This window comes from Heptranchias perlo, chromosome 20 (assembly GCF_035084215.1).
Source record: "Heptranchias perlo isolate sHepPer1 chromosome 20, sHepPer1.hap1, whole genome shotgun sequence".
Lineage (NCBI taxonomy): Eukaryota > Metazoa > Chordata > Chondrichthyes > Hexanchiformes > Hexanchidae > Heptranchias > Heptranchias perlo.
This window is the reverse complement of record NC_090344.1, coordinates 18,588,073-18,607,701: the sequence shown is the minus strand read 5'-3', so window position 1 is coordinate 18,607,701 and position 19,629 is coordinate 18,588,073. Positions and strand designations below refer to the sequence as shown.

Below are 19,629 nucleotides of genomic sequence, written 5' to 3'. Positions count from 1 at the left end.
TATTATTTTAATTGCTGCTAACGAATGACAAGACATTTGTTAAATAATAGCTACATCATGAAATAAATGTAAAACAGAAATAGATAGTTTCCTAGAAGTAAAGGGAATTCGGGGTTACGGGGAGCGGGCAGGAAATTGGACATGAATTTAGATTTGAGGTTCGGATCAGATCAGCCATGATCTTATTGAATGGCGGAGCAGGCTCGAGGGGCCGATTGGCCTACTCCTGCTCCTATTTCTTATGTTCTTATGTTCTTATTTGGCACAAACACGAGAATTGTAAACTCACGAGTTCACTGTCCATGTTTCTTACATCATGCTGAAAAGAAACAAGGAGTCTCCTCAACACGTTGCTGACAATTTTATAACAGGGACCCTCACCCAATTTCGACGTCTACGATGGATAATTCAGAGTCCTACAATGAATAAGTACGATAGGAACTTAACAAATTGCGAGCCTGCATAGCTCAACAGGTAGAGCAACAGACTTTTAAAACGGGTAGTGATCTGAGGATCCAGTGTTCTGGTTGTAAATTTTGAAACAGCTGGCAAGTTCTGTCTTCGCAGCGGAGCAACAACTACGGGACAGACGATGCCTGCGATGTGTTGTCAAAGCTTCGGTGTTATCTTGTTTCCCAGGGATGGGCAGTAATGCGCTGCCTGAAGCGGCAATTGCAGCTTCCCGCCAGCAACGTGTGATTGGAGAGAGCGGGGCCTGACAGGCGGCCTGAATGTTGTTGCTCTCGTGGCCTCACTCAATGCGGGAGCTGGGGAACATCGAACATCGAAAAACTGATCTGTTTGTTGCCGCGGCTGCAATGCTGTTTATAACTGCATTTATAAACCGAGGCAGCGCTGCAGGATCCTTTAATGACCTCTCACAAATCAACTGAATACAATCGCAATGTGCAGCTTTGAGAGGGGCTTCCTGCACAGTCGGGGCATGAAACGTGAATGAGGGCGAGACACTGTCTGTATATGTGTAGTGTTTGAATGTGTATTGAACTATACAGAGAATGGAAAATATATCAGTTCTGTGAGGTGTGGTATTTTATTCACAATTAACCACAGACCGAATTCTTGCTTTTTTCAGACGGATTGATTTTTAGTGGGTAACTTTTTCAAAATGTTTCTGCCCGGTTTCGAACCGGAGACCTTTCGCGTGTTAGGCGAACGTGATAACCACTACACTACAGAAACTCTGCTGTACACGTTGCTATACGAAACCCTCAGAAGATAGCTGCCGACCGCAAATGCTCTCATGTGGGAGATGGGTCCCTTTCCCGTTCAGGGAATTAACTTCGACAAAATAGTTTACTGTATTAATTTCGCAATTCAGTCAACTAATAACTTTCTGTTTCAAGCTGACGGAAATCCTAACTTTTTTTATTTATTCACCAGGCAGAATACAGAAAGTTCAGAGGGGAACTGAAAGTGGAAATAAGAGGGGCAAAGAGAGGGTATGAGAATAGACTGGCGGCCAACATAAAAGGCAATCCAAAAGTCTTCTACAGGCATGTAAATATTAAACTGGTCGGAAGAACCCGACTCTGATTCGGGACCACAAAGGAGATCGATTCATGGAGGCAGCACAAAAATGTTTCTTCCCGGTTTTGAACCGGGGACCTTTCGCGTGTTAGACGAATGTGATAACCACTACACTACAGAAACTCTGCTACATGTATCATTATAGGAAACCCTCAGAAGATCGCTGCCGTCTGCAAATGCTCTCAGTGTGGGAGACGGGTCCCTTTCCCGTTCAGGGAATTAACTTCTACAAAATAGTTTACTGTATTAATTTCGCAATACTCATTAAACTCTGAAAAAAGACGAATAGTTGTTCAAATCGCCATTAATCAACTCATAACTTTCTGTTTCAGGCTGACGGAAATGCTAACTTTTTTTTTATTCATTCACCAGGCAGAATACAGAATGTTGAGAGGGGAACTGAAAGGGAAAATAAGAGGGGCAAAGAGAGAGTATGAGAAAAGGCTGGCGGCCAACATAAAAGGGAATCCATAAATCTTCCACAGGAATGCAAACATTAAACGGGGAGTCAGAACCCGACTCTGATTCGGGACCAGAAAGCAGATCGACTCATGGAGGCAGCCCAAAAATGCATCCGCTCGGTTTCGAATCGTAGATTTTTCGCATATTAAACGAACGTGATAACCACTACACCACAGAAACTCTACTGCACACATGGTTGTAGGAAACCCTCAGAAGATAGGTGCCGTCTGCACAGGCTCTCAGTGTGGGAGACGGGTCCCTTTCCCGTTCAGGGAATTAACTTCTACAAAATAGTTTACTGTATTAATTTCTCAATACTCATTAAACTCTGAAAAAAGATGAATAGTTGCTCGAATCGCCATCAATAAACTAATAACTTTCTGTTTCAGGCTGACGGAAAACCTAACTTTTTTTTATTCATTCACCAGCAGAATATAGAAAGTTGGGAGGGGAACTGAAAGCGGAAATAAGAGGGGCAAAGAGAGGGTATGAGAATAGACTGGTGGCCAACATAAAAGGCAATCCAAAATACTTCCACACGCATGTAAACATTAAACGAGCAATAAGAACCAGACGCTGATTCGGGATCACAAAGGAAATCGATTCATGGAGGCACAGGGGGTGGCCCAAAAATGTTTCGTTCTGGTTTCGAACCAGGAACTTTTCGCGTGTTAAGCAAACGTGATAACCACTACACTACAGAAACTCTGCTGCATCGATGGTTATAGGAAACCCTCAGAAGATAGCTGCCGTCTGCAAATGCTCTCAGTGTGGGAGACGGGTCCCTTTCCCGTTCAGGGAATTAACTTCAACAAAATAGTTAACTGTATTAATTTCGCAATACTCATTAAACTCTGAAAAAAGATGAATAGTTCTTCAAATCGCCATTAATCATCTAATCACTTTCTGTTTCAGGCTGACGGAAATCCTAACTTTTTTTTTCTTCATTCACCAGGCAGAACAAAGAAATTTGAGAGGGGAACTGAAAGGGGAAATAAGAGGGGCAAATACAGGGTATGAGAATAGACTGGCGGCCAACATAAAATGCAATCCCAAAGCCTTCAACAGGCATGTAAACATTAAACATCTGTTTTTGGTAAAATTTTTGAATCTATTATTAAGGAGACAGTAGCAGAACATTTGGATCAACATAATTTAATAGGACAAAGTCAGCATGGCTTTACGAAGGGGAATTCATGTCTGACAAATTTGCTTGAGTTCTTTGAGGACATAAGGTACAGGGTGGATAAAGGGGAACCAGTGGACGTGGTGTATTTGGACTTCCAGAAGGCATTCGACAAGGTGCCACATAAAAGATTATTGCTCAAGATAAAGAATCACTGGATTGGGGGTAATATTCTGGCATGGGTGGAGGATTGGTTATCTAGCAGGAAGCAGAGAGTTAGGATAAATGGTTCGTTCTCGGACGAACAACCCAGTGGCCAGTCGTGTTCCGCAGTGTTCGGTGCTGGGTCCCAACTCTTTACAATCTATATTAACGATTTGGAGGAGGGGACCGATTGTAACATATCAAAGTCTGCAGATGATACAAAGATGGGAAGGAAAGTCGGGAGTGAGGAGGACATAAAAACCTACAAGGGGATACAGATAGGCTGGGCGAGGAGGCGGAGATTTGGCAGATGCAATACAATATTGGAAAATGTGAGGTTATACACTTTGGCAGGAAAAACCAGAGAGCAAGTTATTATCTTGATGGCAAGAGACTGGACAGTACTGCAGTACAAAGGGATCTGGGGGTCCGAGAGCAAGAAAATCAAAAAGTTGGTATGCAGGTGCAGCAGGTGATCAAGAAGGCCAACGGAATGTTGGCGTTTGTTGCGAGAGGGATAGAATATAAAAACAGGGAGGAATTGCTGCAGTTATATGAGGTATTGGTGAGACCGCACCTGGAATACTGCATACAGTTTTGGTCTCCATACTTAAGAAAAGACATACTTGCTCTCGAGGCAGTACAAAGAAGGTTCACTCGGTTAATCCCGGGGATGAGGGGGTGGACATATGAGGAGAGGTTGAGGAGATTGGGACTCTACTCATTGGAGTTCAGAAGAATGAGAGGCGATCTTATTGAAACATATAAGATTGCGAAGGGGCTTGATCGGGTGGATGCGGTAAGGATGTTCCCAAGGATGGCTGAAACTGGAACGAGGGGGCATAATCTTAGAATAAGGGGCTGCTCCTTCAAAACTGAGATGAGGGGAAACTTCTTCACTCAGAGGGTAGTAGTTCTGTGGAATTTGCTGCCCCACGAAGCTTTGGAAGCGACATCATTGAATAAATTCAAAGCAGAAATAGACAGTTTCCTAGAAGTAAAGGGAATTAGGGGTTACGGGGAGCGGGCAGGAAATTGGACATGAATTCAGATTTGATGTTAGGATTAGATCAGCCGTGATCTTATTAAATGGCGGAGCAGGCTCGAAGGGCCGATTGGCCAACTCCTGTTCCTATTTCTTATGTTCTTATGTGAACGGTAGTAAGAACAGGACTCTGATTCGGGAGCACAAATGAGATCGACTCATGGAGGCAGAGGGGGTGGCCCAAAAATGTTGCTGCATGGTTTTAAACGGGGGACTTTTCGCGTGTTCGGTGAACGTGATAACCACTACACTACAGAAACTCTGTCGCATACGTTGTTTTTGGAAACCCTCAGAAGATAGCTGCCGTCTGCAAATGCTCTCGGTGTGGGAGACGGGTCCCTTTCCCGTTCAGGGAATTAACTTCTACAAAATAGTTTACTGTATTAATTTCGCAATGCTGATTAAACTCTGCAAAAAGACGAATAGTTGTTCAAATCGCCATTAATCAAGTAATAACTTTCTGTTTCATGCTGACGGAAATCCTAACTTTTCTAAAATTCATTCACCAGGCAGAATACAGAAAGTTGAGAGGAGAACTGAAAGGGGAAATACGATGGGCAAAGAGAATACTTTGCATCTGTCTTTACCAAGCGTGAAGTTGCTGCCAGAGTCTCAGTGTAAGAAGATATAGTTGAGATACTGAATGGGTTAAACATTGATAAAGAACGGGTGCTTGAAAGGCCAGCTGCACTTGAAGTCGATCAGTCACCCGATCTGGATGGGATGCATCCTCGGTTGCTGAGGGAAGTAAGAGGGGAAATTGTGGAGGTACTGGCCATAATCTTCCAAACATCCAAAGATACCGGGGTGGTGCAGAGGACTGGAGAATTGCAAATGTTACACCCTTCTTCAAAAAAGAGTGGAAGGGTGAACCCAGCAACAAGAGGCCAGTCAGGTAATCTCAGTGGTGGGGAAACGTTCAGAAACTATAATCCGGGACAGAATTAACAGTCACTTGGACGAGTGTGGATTGATTAGGAAAAGCCAGCACGTCTTTGTTAAAGGCCAATCGTGTTTAACTGACCTGATGGAATATTTTGATGAGTTAACATAGAGGGTAGATGAAAGCAATGCAGTTGATGCAGTGTATATGGACTTTCAAAAGGCGTTTGATAAAGTGCCGCACTTTTGACTTATCAGTAAGTTTGTGGCCCATGGATTAAAGGGGGCAGAAGAAACATGGATACAGAATTAGCTCAGGGACAGGAAACAGACAGTAGTGGAGAGCGGATGTTTTGTGGAATGGAGGGAGTTGTACAGTGGTGTTCCCCAGGGGTCAATGCTGGGACCACTGCTTTTCTTGATATATATCAATGATTTGGACTTGGGTGTACAGGGCACAACTTCAAAATTTGCAGATGACACAAAATTTGGAAGGGTAATAAACAGTGTGGAGGAGAGTAATAATCTGCAAGAGGTTATAGACAGGCTGGTGGCATAGCGGACAAGTGGCAGATTAAATTTAACGCAGAAAAATGCGTACTGATCCATTTCGTGTTGGAAGAACGAGTAGAGGCAATATAAACTAGAGGGCATAACTCTAAAAGAGGTACAGGAACAGGTAGATATGGGGGTTTATGTGCACAGCTGGTTGAAGGTGGCAGAGCAGGTTGAGAAAGCCATTGAAAAGCATCCGGGATCCTGGGCTTTATAAATAGAGGCATAGAGTACAAAAGTATGGAAGACATTATGAAACTTAATAAAACACTGGTTCGGCCACAACGGGAGTATTGTGTCCAGTTCTGGGCACCGCACTTTAGTGAAGATGTGAAGGCCTTAGAGAGGGTGCAGAAGAGATTTACAAAAATGATTAAAGGGATGACCTACTTTAGTTACGTAGATAGACTGGAGAAGCTGGGATTGTTCTCCTTGGAACAGAGACGGTTGCGAGGAGAATGTATAGAGGTATTCAAAATCATGATGGGTCTGGACAGAATAGATGGGGAGAAACTTTTCCCATTGGCTGAAGTGTCAAGAACCAGAGGATATCGATTTCAGGTGATTGGCAAAAGAGCCAAAGGTGACACGAGGAAAAAACTTTTTCAAACAGCGAATGGTTCAAACCTGGAATGCACTGCCCGAGGGGGTGGTGGAAGCAGGTTCAATCTCGGGCTTCAAAAGGGAACTGGATAATTACTTCAAAGGAAAATAATTTCCGGGCGACGGCGATCGGATGGGAAAGTGGGACCAGCTGGATTGTTGTTGCATTGAGCCGAAGGGTCTCCTTCCTTGCTGCAACCTTTCTCCGAAATCTATGATTTCATCGGATGGAGGTGTCGCTGACAATGCCAGCATTTATTGCCCATCCTTAATTGCCCTTGAGAAGGTGGTGGTGAGCCACCTTCCTGAACCGCTGAAGTCCGTGTGCTGAAGGTTCTCCAACAGTGCTGTTTGATAGGGAGTTCCAGGATTGCGACCAAGTGATGATGAAGGAACGGCGATATATTTCCAAGTGAGGATGATGTGTGACTTGGAGGGGAATGTTCAGGTTGTGTTGTTCCCATGTGCCTGCTGCTCTTGTCCTTCTACGTGGTAGAGTTCGCGGGTTTGGGTGGTGCTGTCGAAGAAGCCTTATCGAATAGCACTGCTACATTGCATCTTATAGATGGTACACACTGCAGCCACGGTGCGCTGGTCGTGGAGGGAGTGAATGTTTAAGGTAGTGAATGAAGTGCCATTCAAGCGGGCTGCTTTGTCCTGGATGGTGTCAAGCTTCTTGAGTGTTGTTGGAGCTGCACTCATCCAGGCAAGTGGAGAGTATTCCATCACACTCCTGACTTGCGCCTTGTAGATGGTGAATGGCGGGAGAGAGCGAGACCAGAGCGGGAATAAAAACAGTGCGGAGAGAGCGGGAGTTCAGTCGGTGAGCGGCGGGAGAGAGCGAGACCAGAGCGGGGATGTAAACAGCGTGGAGAGAGCGGGAGTTCAGTCGGTGAGCGGCGGGAGAGAGCGAGACCAGAGCGGGGATAGAAACAGCGCGGAGAGAGCGAGAGTTCAGTCGGTGAGCGGCGAGAGAGAGCGAGACCAGAGCGGGGATAAAAACAGCGCGGAGAGAGCGGGAGTTCAGTCGGTGAGCGGCGGGAGAGAGCGAGACCAGAGCGGGGATATAAACAGCGCGGAGAGAGCGAGAGTCCAGTCGGTGAGCGGCGGCAAAGAGCGAGACCAGAGCGGGGATAAAAACAGCGTGGAGAGAGCGAGAGTCCAGTCGGTGAGCGGCGGGAGAGAGCGAGACCAGAGCGGGGATAAAAACAGCGTGGAGAGAGCGAGAGTCCAGTCGGTGAGCGGCGGCAAAGAGCGAGACCAGAGCGGGGATAAAAACAGCGTGGAGAGAGCGAGAGTCCAGTCGGTGAGCGGCGGCAAAGAGCGAGACCAGAGCGGGGATAAAAACAGCGCGGAGAGAGCGAGAGTCCAGTCGGTGAGCGGCGGCAAAGAGCGAGACCGGAGCGGGGATACAAACAGCGCGGAGAGAGCGAGAGTCCAGTCGGTGAGCGGCGGCAAAGAGCGAGACCGGAGCGGGGATACAAAACAGCGCGGAGAGAGCGAGTGTCCAGTCGGTGAGCGGCGGCAAAGAGCGAGACCGGAGCGGGGATATAAACAGCGTGGAGAGAGTGAGACCAGAGCGGGGATATAAACAGCGTGGAGAGAGTGAGACCAGAGCGGGGATATAAACAGCACGGAGAGAGTGAGACCAGAGCGGAGATATAAATAGCGTGGAGAGAGCGAGACCAGAGCGGAGATATAAACAGCGCGGAGAGAGCGAGACCAGAGCGGGGATATAAACAGCGCGGAAAGAGCGAGACCAGAGCGCGGATATAAACAGCGCGGAGAGAGCGAGACCAGAGCGGGGATATAAACAGCGCGGAGAGAGCGAGACCAGAGCGGAGATATAAACAGCGCGGAGAGAGTGAGACCAGAGCGGGGATATAAACAGCGCGGAGAGAGGGAGACCAGAGCGGAGATATAAACAGCGCGGAGAGAGCGAGACCAGAGCGGGGATATAAACAGCGCGGAGAGAGCGAGACCAGAGCGGAGATATAAACAGCGCGGAGAGAGTGAGACCAGAGCGGGGATATAAACAGCGCGGAGAGAGGGAGACCAGAGCGGGGATATAAACAGCACGGAGAGAGTGAGACCAGAGCGGGGATATAAACAGCGCGGAGAGAGCGAGACCAGAGCGGAGATATAAACAGCGCGGAGAGAGCGAGACCAGAGCGGGGATACAAACAGTGCAGAGAGAGCGAGACCAGAGCGGAGATATAAACAGCGCGGAGAGAGTGAGACCAGAGCGGGGATATAAACAGCGCGGAGAGAGCGAGACCAGAGCGGGGATATAAACAGTGCGGAGAGAGCGAGACCAGAGCGGGGATATAAACAGTGCGGAGAGAGTGAGACCAGAGCGGGGATATAAACAGCGCGGAGAGAGTGAGACCAGAGCGGGGATATAAACAGCGCGGAGAGAGCGAGACCAGAGCGGGGATATAAACAGTGCGGAGAGAGCGAGACCAGAGCGGGGATATAAACAGTGCGGAGAGAGCGAGACCAGAGCGGGGATATAAACAGTGCGGAGAGAGCGAGACCAGAGCGGAGATATGAACAGCGCGGAGAGAGTGAGACCAGAGCTTACTCTGAGAGCGAGACTCTGAGACCAGCGGCAGAGTTCAGGGTGACGTCACCAGTCAGAAAGTGACGCGGCACAGGGGAGGCAGCTGATTGGTGAGTAGGTTCAGGTGAGTATTTCTACCATTTTACTGTAAGTAAAGTAATAAGAAAGGGAAGATCTGCAGGTTTTATAGCAGATAGTGTTTTTTTTTTAGTGAACCTAGGTCCCTAGTATAGTTAACATTTTCTAATTTCAACGTAATTTAAAAGGGGTAACTCAGCTAAGGCAAGTTATGGCAGCAGACCTCGCACCCGTGATATGCTCCTCCTGCAAGATGTGGGAAGTCATGGACACTACCAGTGTCCCTGCCGACCATGTGTGCGGGAAGTGTGTCCACCTGCAGCTACTGACCGATCGTATCTCGGAGCTGGAGCTGTGGGTGGACTCACTGTGGAGCATCCGCGATGCAGAGAAACTCGTGGATAGCACGTTTAGCGAGTTGGTCACACCGCAGGTAAAGGGTATACAGGCAGGAATTGAATGGGTGACCACCAGGAAGAGTAAGAGGTGCAGGCAGGTAGTGCAGGGGTCCCCTGTGGCCATCCCCCTCTCAAACAGATATGCCACTTTGGATGCTGTTGGGGGGGATGACTTATCAGGGGAAGGCAGCAGCAGCCAACTTCCTGGCACCACGGGTAGCTCTGCTGCACAGGCTGGGAGGAAAAAGAGTGAAAGAGCTATAGTGATAGGGGACTCAATTGTATGGGGAATAGACAGGCGTTTCTGCGGCCGCAACCGAGACTCCAGGATGGTGCGTTGCCTCCCTGGTGCAAGGATCAAGGACGTCTCGGAGCGGCTACAGAACATTTTGGAGGGGGAGGGCGAACAGCCAGCTGTCGTGGTGCACATAGGCACCAACGATATAGGTAAAAAAGGGGATGAGGTCCTAAAAGCAGAATATAGGGAGTTAGGAGGTAAATTAAAAAATAGGACCTCAAAGGTAGTAATCTCAGGATTGCTGCCAGTGCCACGTGCTAGTCAGAGCAGAAATAGGAGGATATTTCAAATGAATACGTGGCGAGAGGAATGGTGCAAGGGGGAGGGATTCAAATTCCTGGGACACTGGAAACGGTTCTGGGGGAGGTGGGACCAGTACAAACCGAACGGTCTGCACCTGCGCAGGGCCGGGACCGCTGTCCTAGGAGGAGTGTTTGCTAGTGCTGTTGGGGAGGGTTTAAACTAAAGTGGCAGGGGGTTGGGAACCTGAGCAGGGAGAGAGAGGAAAGCGTAACAGGAAGGGACAGAAGGTATGGAGTAATAGGTAAAGTGTTAAAAAAGGAAAAAGCAGGAACTAAGCGTCACAAAACAGATTTGAAAGTTCTTTATCTGAATGCACGTAGCATTCGTAACAAAATGGACGAGTTAACGGCACAAATAATTACGTATGGGTATGATCTTGTGGCCATTACAGAAACATGGCTGCAGGGTGACAACGATTGGGAATTAAATATGCCAGGGTATTTAACAATCAGGAAGGACAGGCAGGAAGGAAGGGGAGGTGGGGTGGCTATGTTAATAAAGGAAGGAATCACTGTAATACAGATAAATGATATTGGGACAAAGCATCAAGATAATGAAACAGTTTGGGTGGAGATAAGGAATTATAAGTGGAAAAAAACATTAGTGGGCGTAGTATATAGGCCTCCTAATAGTTGCAACTCTGCTGGAAGAAGTATTAATCAGGAAATAGTCGGGGCATGTAATAAGGGAACAGCTATAATTATGGGGGATTTTAATTATCATATTAACTGGACAAATCAAATTGGGCAGAGCAGCCTTGAGGACGAGTTCATTGAGTGCATCAGGGATGGATTTCTTGAGCAGTATGTAACTGATCCTACTAGGGGGCAGGCAACCTTGGACCTGGTCCTGTGTAATGAGTCAGGATTAATTAATAATGTCCAAGTTAAGGATCCCCTTGGAACGAGCGACCACAACATGGTTGAATTCCATATCCAATTAGAGGGTGAGAAGGTTGATTCTCACACAAGCGGACTGAGCTTGAATAAAGGAGACTATGATGGTATGAGAGCGGAATTGATTAAAGTGGACTGGGAAAATAGATTAAAGGGTAAGACGGTACATGAGCAGTGGTGTTCATTTAGGGAGTTATTTTACAACTTTCAACATAAATATATTCCACTGAGGAAAAAAGGGTGTAAAAGAAATGACAGCCATCCGTGGCTACGTAAAGAAATCAAGGATAGTATCCGACTAAAAACAAGGACATATAAGGTAGCCAAATTTAGTGGGAGGATAGAAGATTGGGAATTCTTCAAAAGACAACAAAAAGTAACTAAAGGATTGATTAAGAAAGGGAAGTTAGATTATGAAAAGAAATTAGCAAAAAATATAAAAACAGATAGCAAGAGTTTCTATAGTTATATAAAAAGAAAAAGGGTGGCTAAGGCAAACGTCGGTCCCTTAGAGGATGAGACCGGGAAATTAATGGTGGGAAACATGGAGATGGCAAAAATGCTGAACAAATATTTTGTTTCAGTCTTTACAGTAGAGGACACTAAGAATATTCCAACACTGGACAAACAGGGGACTCTACGGGGGGAGGAGCTAAATACGATTAAAATCACTCAGGAGATGGTACTCAGTAAAATAATGGGACTCAAAGCAGATAAATCCCCTGGACCTGATGGCTTCCATCCTGGGGTCTTGAGGGAAGTGGCATTCGGGATTGTGAATGCTTTGGTGATAGTTTTCCAAAATTCCCTGGACTCAGGAGAGGTCCCGGCAGATTGGAAAACTGCTAATGTAACACCGTTATTTAAAAAGGGTCGTAGGCAGAAGGCTGGAAATTATAGGCCAGTCAGCTTAACATCTGTGGTGGGTAAAATTTTGGAGTCTATTATTAAGGAGACAGTAACGGAACATTTAGATAAGCATAATTTAATAGGACAAAGTCAGCATGGCTTTATGAAGGGGAAGTCATGTCTGACAAATTTGCTTGAGTTCTTTGAGGATATAACGTACAGGGTGGATAAAGGGGAACCAGTGGACATAGTGTGTTTAGACTTCCAGAAGGCATTCGACAAGGTGCCACATAAAAGATTATTACTTAAGATAAAAAATCACGGGATTGGGGGTAACATTCTGGCATGGGTGGAGGATTGGTTATCGAACAGGAAGCAGAGAGTTGGGATAAATGGTTCATTTTCGGACTGGCAACCAGTAACCAGTGGTGTTCCGCAGGGGTCGGTGCTGGGTCCCCAACTCTTTACAATCTATATTAACGATTTGGAGGAGGGGACCGAGTGCAACATATCAAAATTTGCAGATGATACAAAGATGGGAGGAAAAGTAGAGAGTGAGGAGGACATAAAAAACCTGCAGGGGGATATAGACAGGCTGGGTGAGTGGGCGGAGATTTGGCAGATGCAATATAATATTGGAAAATGTGAGGTTATGCACTTTGGCAGGAAAAATCAGAGAGCAAGTTATTTTCTAAATGGCGAGAGACTGGAAAGTACTGCAGTGCAAAGGGATCTGGGGGTCCGAGTGCAAGAAAATCAAAAAGTTGGTCTGCAGGTGCAGCAGGTGATCAAGAAAGCCAACGGAATGTTGGCTTTTATTGCTAGGGGGATAGAATATAAAAACAGGGAGGTATTGCTGCAGTTATATAGGGTATTGGTGAGACCACACCTGGAATACTGCATGCAGTTTTGGTCTCCATACTTAAGAAAAGACATACTTGCTCTCGAGGCAGTACAAAGAAGGTTCACTCGGTTAATCCCGGGGATGAGGGGGCGGACATATGAGGAGAGGTTGAGTAGATTGGGACTCTACTCATTGGAGTGCAGAAGAATGAGAGGCGATCTTATTGAAACATATAAGATTGTGAAGGGGCTTGATCGGGTGGATGCAGTAAGGATGTTCCCAAAGTTGGGTGAAACTAGAACTCGGGTCATAATCTTAGAATAAGGGGCTGCTCTTTCAAAACTGAGATGAGGAGAAACTTCTTCAGTCAGAGGGTGGTAGATCTGTGGAATTTGCTGCCCCAGGAAGCTGTGGAAGCTCCATCATTAGATAAATTGAAAACAGAAATCGACAGTTTTCTAGAAGTAAAGGGAATTAGGGGTTATGGGGAGCTGGCAGGAAATTGGACATGAAGCTGAGTTCGGATCGGTCAATGCCCTGTGTTTGTCGGAGAGGGCCCAGGGGCTGTGCGGCCGGGTCCTGCTCCTACTTCCTGTGTTCTTTAGATTTGTGGTTGGGATCAGATCAGCCATGATCTTATTGAATGGCGGAGCAGGCTCGAGGGGCCGATTGGCCTAGTACTGCTCCAATTTCTTATGTTCTTATGAAAGGCTTTGGTGAGTCACTCGCCGCAGAATTCACAGCCTCTGACCTGCTCTTGTTGCCACAATATTTATGCGGCTGGTGCAGTTAAGTTTCTATTCAATGGTGACCCCCAGGATTTTGATGGTGGGGGATTCAGCCATGGTAATGCCGTTGAATGTCAAGGGGAGGTGATTAGACTCTCTCTTGTTGGAGATGGTCATTGTCTCGAACTTGCCTGGTGCGAATGCTGCTTGCGACTTATCAGCCCAAGCCTGGATATTGTCCAGGTCTGACTGCATGCGGGCTCGGGCTGCTTCATTATTTGAGGGTTGCGAATGGAACTGAACACTGTGCAATCATCAGCGAACATCCCCATTTCTGACCTTATGATGGAAGGAAGGTCATTGATGAAGCAGCTGAAGTTGGTTGAACCGAGGACACTGCCTTGAGGAACTCCTGCAGCAATGCCCTGCGGCTGAGATGATTGGCCTCCAACAACCACTACCATCTTCCTTTTTGCTAGGTATGACTCTAGCCAGTGGATAGATTTCCCCTGATACCCATTGACTTCAATTTAGTCGGGCTCCTTGGTGCCACACTCGGTGAAATGCTGTCTTGATATTAAAGGCAGTCACTCTCACCTCACCTCTGGAATTGAGCTCTTTTGTCCATGTTTGAACCAAGGCTGAAATGAGGTCTGGAGCCGAGTTGGCCTGGCGGAACCCAAACTGAGCATCGGTGAGCAGGTTATTGGTAAGTAAGTGCCTCTTGATAGCACTGTCGTCGACACCTTCCATCGCTTTGCTGGTGATTGAGAGTCGACTGATGGAGCGTATTTGGCCTGATTGGATTTGTCCTGCTTATTGTGGACAGGACATACCTGGGCAATTTTCCACATTGTTGGATAGATGCCAGTGTTGTAGCTGCACTGGAACAGTTTGGCTAGAGGCGCGGCTAGTTCTGGAGCACAAATCTTCAGCACGACAGCCGAGATGTTGTCGGCGCCCATAGCCTTTGCTGTATCCAGTGCATTCAGCCGTTTCTTCAGATCACGTGGAGTGAATCGAATTGGCTGAAGACCTGCTTCCGTGATGGTGGGGATATTGGGAGGAGGCCGAGATGAATCATCCACTCAGCACTTCTGGCTGAAGATGGTTGCAAACGCTTCAGGCTTGTCTTTTGCACTCACGTGCTGGACTCCGCCATCATTGAGGATGGGGATGTTTGCAGAGCCTCCTCCTCCCGTTAGTTCTTTAATTGTCCACCACCATTCACGACTGGATGTGGCAGGACTGCAGAGCTTTGATCTGATCCGTTGGTTGTGGAATCGCTTCGCTCTGTCGATAGCATGTTGCTTCTGCTGTTTAGCATGCATGTAGTCCTGTGTTGTAGCTTCACCAGGATGGCACCTCATTTTTAGGTACGCCTGGTGCTGTTCCTGGCATGTTCTTCTACACTCCTCATTGAACCAGGGTTGATCCCCTGGCTTGTTGGTAATGTTAGAGTGGGGAATATGCCGGGCCATGAGGTTACAGATTGTGCTGGAATACAATTCTGCTGCTGCTGATGGCCCACCGCACCTCATGGATGAATAGTTTTGAGCTGCCAGATCTGTTCTGAACCTTTCCCATTTAGCACGGTGGTAGTGCCACAAAACACGTTGGATGGTGTCGTCATTGTGAAGACGGGAATTCGTGTCCACGAGGGCTGTGCGGTGGTCACTCCTACCAATGCTGTCATCGACAGATACATCTGCGACAAGAAGACTGGTGAGAGACGAGGTCAAACAGGTTTTTCCCACCTCTTGGTTCACTCACCACCTGCCGCATGCCGGGTCTGACAGCTATGGCCTTCAGGACTCAGCCAGCTCGTTCATTAGTGGTGCTACCGAGCCACTCTTGGTGATAGACATTGAAGTCCCCCGCCATAGTACATTCTGTGGCCTTTCCACCCTCAGTGCTTCCCAACATGGAAGAGGACTGATTCATCAGCTAAGGGAGGACGTTAGGTCGTAATCAGCAGGAGGTTTCCCTGCCCATGTTTTACCTGATGTCATGAGATTTCAAGCGGTTCGGCGTCGATGTTGAGGGCTCCCTCCTAACTGTTGATCACTGTACCGCCACCTCCGGTCGATCTGCCCTGCCGATGGGACAGAGCATACCCAGAGATGTGTGATGGAAGAGTTTGGGACCTTGGCTGAAAGGTCCGATTCTGTGAGTATGTCTATGTCAGGCTGTTGCTTGACTCGTCTGTGGGACAGCTCTCCCAATTTTGGCACATGTCCCCAGATGTTAGTGAGGAGGACTTTGGAGGGTGAACAAGGGCTTGGTTTGCCTTTGTCGTATCCGGTGCCGAGTGCTCCATCCGGTTTTATTCTTATTATGATTTTTTTTGGCGAGATTGTGCAACTTAGTGGCTTCCTGGGCCATTTCAGAGGGCAATTGAGAATCAAGCACATTGCTGTGGGTCTGGAGTCACATATCGGCCAAACCGGGTAAGGACGGCAGGTTTCCTTCCCAAAAGGGCATTACTGAACCAGGTGGGTTTTTGCGATAATCCAGAAGTTTCATGGTCGTCTTTACTGATTACAGTTTTTTAAATTCCCGATTTTATTGAATTGAATTTAAATTTCCCACTTGCCGTAGCGAGATTTGAACGCATATTTTTGGATAAATTAGTGCAGGCTGCTTGTATTATTAATTTAGTAACATAACCACTATGTTACCGTGCAAAGCTAGTTAAGTCTATGGTCAATCCTGCCCCCCAGGATGTTGATGATGGGGGATTCGGCGATGGTGTTGCCGTTCAATATTAAGGGGAGGTGGTTCGACTCTATCTTTTTGGATATGATCATTGCCTGGCTGTTGAATGTTACTTGCCACTTATGAGCCCAAGTCTGAATGTTGCCCAGGTCTTGCTGTATGCAGGCACGGACTGCTTCATTATCTGAGGGGTTGCGAATGGAACTGAAAACTGTGTAATCATCAGTAAACGTCCTCACTCCTGACCTTAGGATGGAGAGAAGGTCATTGATGAAGCAGCTGAAGATGGTTGAGACTAGGACAGTGTCCTGAGGATCTCTTGCAGCAATGTCCTGGGACTGAGATGATTGGCCTCCAACAACCATACCATCTTCCTTTGTGCTGGGTATGACTCCAGTCACTGGAGAGTTTCCCCCTGATTCCCATTGACTTCAACTTTCCTAAGGCTCCATGATGCTACACTCGGTCAATGCTGTCTTGATGTCCAGGGCAGTCACTCTCACCTCACCTCTGGAATCCAGCTCTTTTGTCCATGTTTGGACCAAGGCTGTAATGAGGTCTGGAGCCCAGTGGTCCTGGCGGAACCCAAACTGAGCTTCGGTGAGCAGGTTCTTGGTGAGTACGTGTTGCTTGATAGCACTGCCGACGACTTCTTGCAACACTTTGCTGATGATTGAGAGGAGACTGATGGAGCGGTAATTGACTGGATTGGATTTTTCCTGCTTTTTCTGTTGAGGACATACCTGAGCAATTATCAACGTTGTCGGTTTTCCACCTTGGTGACCAAGTGACAGTATAAACTTTAATAAGTTTTTTTGTGTTTTGCCTGAGTTGAATTGTCATCCGTTCCCATTTTACAGTCGTGACTTTCGAACTTGGTTAAAAATGTTCCATGTTTATGATTCAAGGAATCTGGTGCAGTTAAATTCCTCACCTCAATTACACAGAAGGGCGACGAATGCTCCACTTTATCATACAACCTCAACTCGTGCCGCCTCAATTAAAGTACATGAACTATTGCCCCCCACTATTGCACAACCACAAATGTGTACATAAAAAGTGTGTGTGCGTTTGCTTGACTGTGATATTATGCAACAGCAGCCGCCAATCACTCCGTGTCAATGGAACGTTTGTGAGCGACGAAAATCGAAACCCACCCGGACAATCCTGGAATATCAATGTCCGGGCTCAATCCACTCGGCCATGCTCTATGCCTCCATGCAGTGTTGTCCAGGAGAAATTGCTGACGAGCCGCAGGCGTGGCTATGGTGACATCGTTTTAGGCGCATGAACGAATTTTAGTAGAAAACATCTTACACACAAACAATATACAATACTTGACGTGTGTACATTTCATAGCAAACATCTCCCACCATTCAGTAACCGAGGAAGTGAAGCACTCACAACGATCAAAACACCCGCACACTCTGCTTTTCACCATTTTATCAAAAACACACAAAACGTTTAAAGTCCACATGCATACGTCATGCGAATATGAGTATTGAGATCACAGGCCCAAAGACTGTATCCATTACTCATTCTTATTTAATAATCGCAATTGCAATTATCCACATTTGCATTCCCATTTCGCCAGATGAAGCGAGTGTCTAAGGTATTGGAACAACTGGTCAATGCCACAATGGATTGATTCCACGGGCCGTGTTCTGCTGACCCCAAACACTACACATTCTTACAACCAATAAAAACAAACCTGCTGTGGACGGATGTCGGGTTGGTTTTCTGGAAGCAGCAAATCAACTGCGCAGAAAAATCACCTCCAGCAGAAGGAACAAAAAAAAAATCCGACATGGAAAGGACTGAATGTGAGAATTCGAAACCACACCACGAGGGGAAATTGCGATCTGAATACAGCGCCTCAGACCGCTGGCTCATCCTGACTCCAGCAGCTGTAATTTACTGACCCTGATTTTCTCAATGAGGCCTAATGACAGTTTCACTCACTTTGGTTCTCGGCAAATCCTGCTGGAAGGCCAAGTGATCAGGATATAAACTTCCCGGAGCTTCCTCTGCCTGTGCTTGGTGTACGAGAAGGCTTGGTCGGGCCGTGGTATCCAGTTTCCCAGGGAAGGGCAATAATGCTCGGTCTGAGACTGTATTCGCTGCTTTCCGTTGGCAGCCAGTGATTGGAGAGAGCAGAGCCGGACAAGCGGCCTGAATGACGCTGCTGTCACGGTCTCACGCACTCCGGGAGCTGGGGAACAGCGAACAACTGATGGGATTGTTGCTGCGTCTGAAATGCGGCTTCGAACTGCTGTTGTTAACGGAGGCAGCGCTGCAGGATCCTTGAATGATCCCTCACAAATCAACTGAAACCTGTCGGATTGTGAGTACAATTTGACTTTTCCAAAGTAAGGGGAGTGACAATCATTGCGGAAAAATGGGAAACAGTTTGCGTCTTGCTCACTGCAGAAATATCCACGTCACAGCGAGACAGCTCTCCGTCAAACAATGAGTCTTCTCTTCGGACCTGGTCTGTCAAGAAGATTTCTGATTTCCTTGAAGCCAATCTCGGTTTTTTATTTATTGTTCGTGTGCCTGCTCTCCGATCGCCGGCGAATTGGTGGAATATCAGCCGTGCTCAGCTGATAGCAGCAAATAAGAGACACATTCGAAACCTGGCAATGTGAGACAATGAATGTTAAGGTAACAGTTACCCCCTTCTCTCTGTGAGTGGACTTGAACCACCAACCATTATCAATAAGCAATTGTGCGACAGAAACACAATGCCTTACGAACTGAACCATTAATTTTCGGAGCGAAAGCTTCAGTTTGCAGCGATAAATATAACTGCTGTCTTATCATCAGTTTACTTTTCAAAAATAAAGGCTGTGCAGCTTGCACGATTGAAAATCGGTGCTGTCATATTTCTGAACTTCAAACTCCCCTTGCCCCTAAATGCCTCTATGTTGGAAGACTCAGTCACCCAGTGATGGACAGCATTGATCTTTCGAGCTGTGATTCACCATCCTCCATTTCAGTAATTTTCAGGTTTGCTGAAAATAAGATGAGTTGAAATGAGCAAGTCCAACGAACCGGCCTTTTACGCTACACAGCATCTATAAAGTTGTCTCTTGCACTCACAGTGAAGCGGACCGTAGTTTTCACTTTTAAACCAGTGGTTGTAATGTTAAGAAAAAAATGTGTCCGAGAAAGACTGGATTTCAGAGGGTGACTCCGGGCCAGAGTAAAGTTCAGTTAAAATTTATGATTGCCGAGCAGCTGAACAGTGGATATGGAACTCCTGTGAGACTGCACTGTGCGCTGTCCAGATCTGCTTGGATCCATATTCCTTCAACTCATCACGAATAGGGACAGTTCGACTCCAAGTTCCTTTTCCCTGGCGCTTGTGATATTGCAAAAATTGGATAAGACCCGTGCCTGATCCAAGCTCGTCACTTACACGCTGACAGATACAAAGCGGCGACAGTGAGCTTCGGTGAGATGAAAGCCGAGGCCGATTTCACGGTCGAATGTAATAGCCAACAAAACCCCTTCAAAGCAAGTGCAG

The 19,629-nt window shown here is 46.9% G+C and overlaps 2 non-coding genes across 2 annotated transcripts; both read right to left on the bottom strand.

Annotated features, from left to right (window-relative positions):
* Positions 1-1,127: 1,127 nt before the first annotated feature.
* trnav-aac (transfer RNA valine (anticodon AAC)) lies at positions 1,128-1,200 on the bottom strand. Its single transcript has one exon. It is a non-coding gene; the product is annotated as a tRNA-Val (tRNA).
* Positions 1,201-1,598: 398 nt separating this feature from the next.
* Positions 1,599-1,671, bottom strand: trnav-aac (transfer RNA valine (anticodon AAC)). Its single transcript has one exon. It is a non-coding gene; the product is annotated as a tRNA-Val (tRNA).
* Between the last annotated feature and the right edge of the window lie 17,958 nt (positions 1,672-19,629).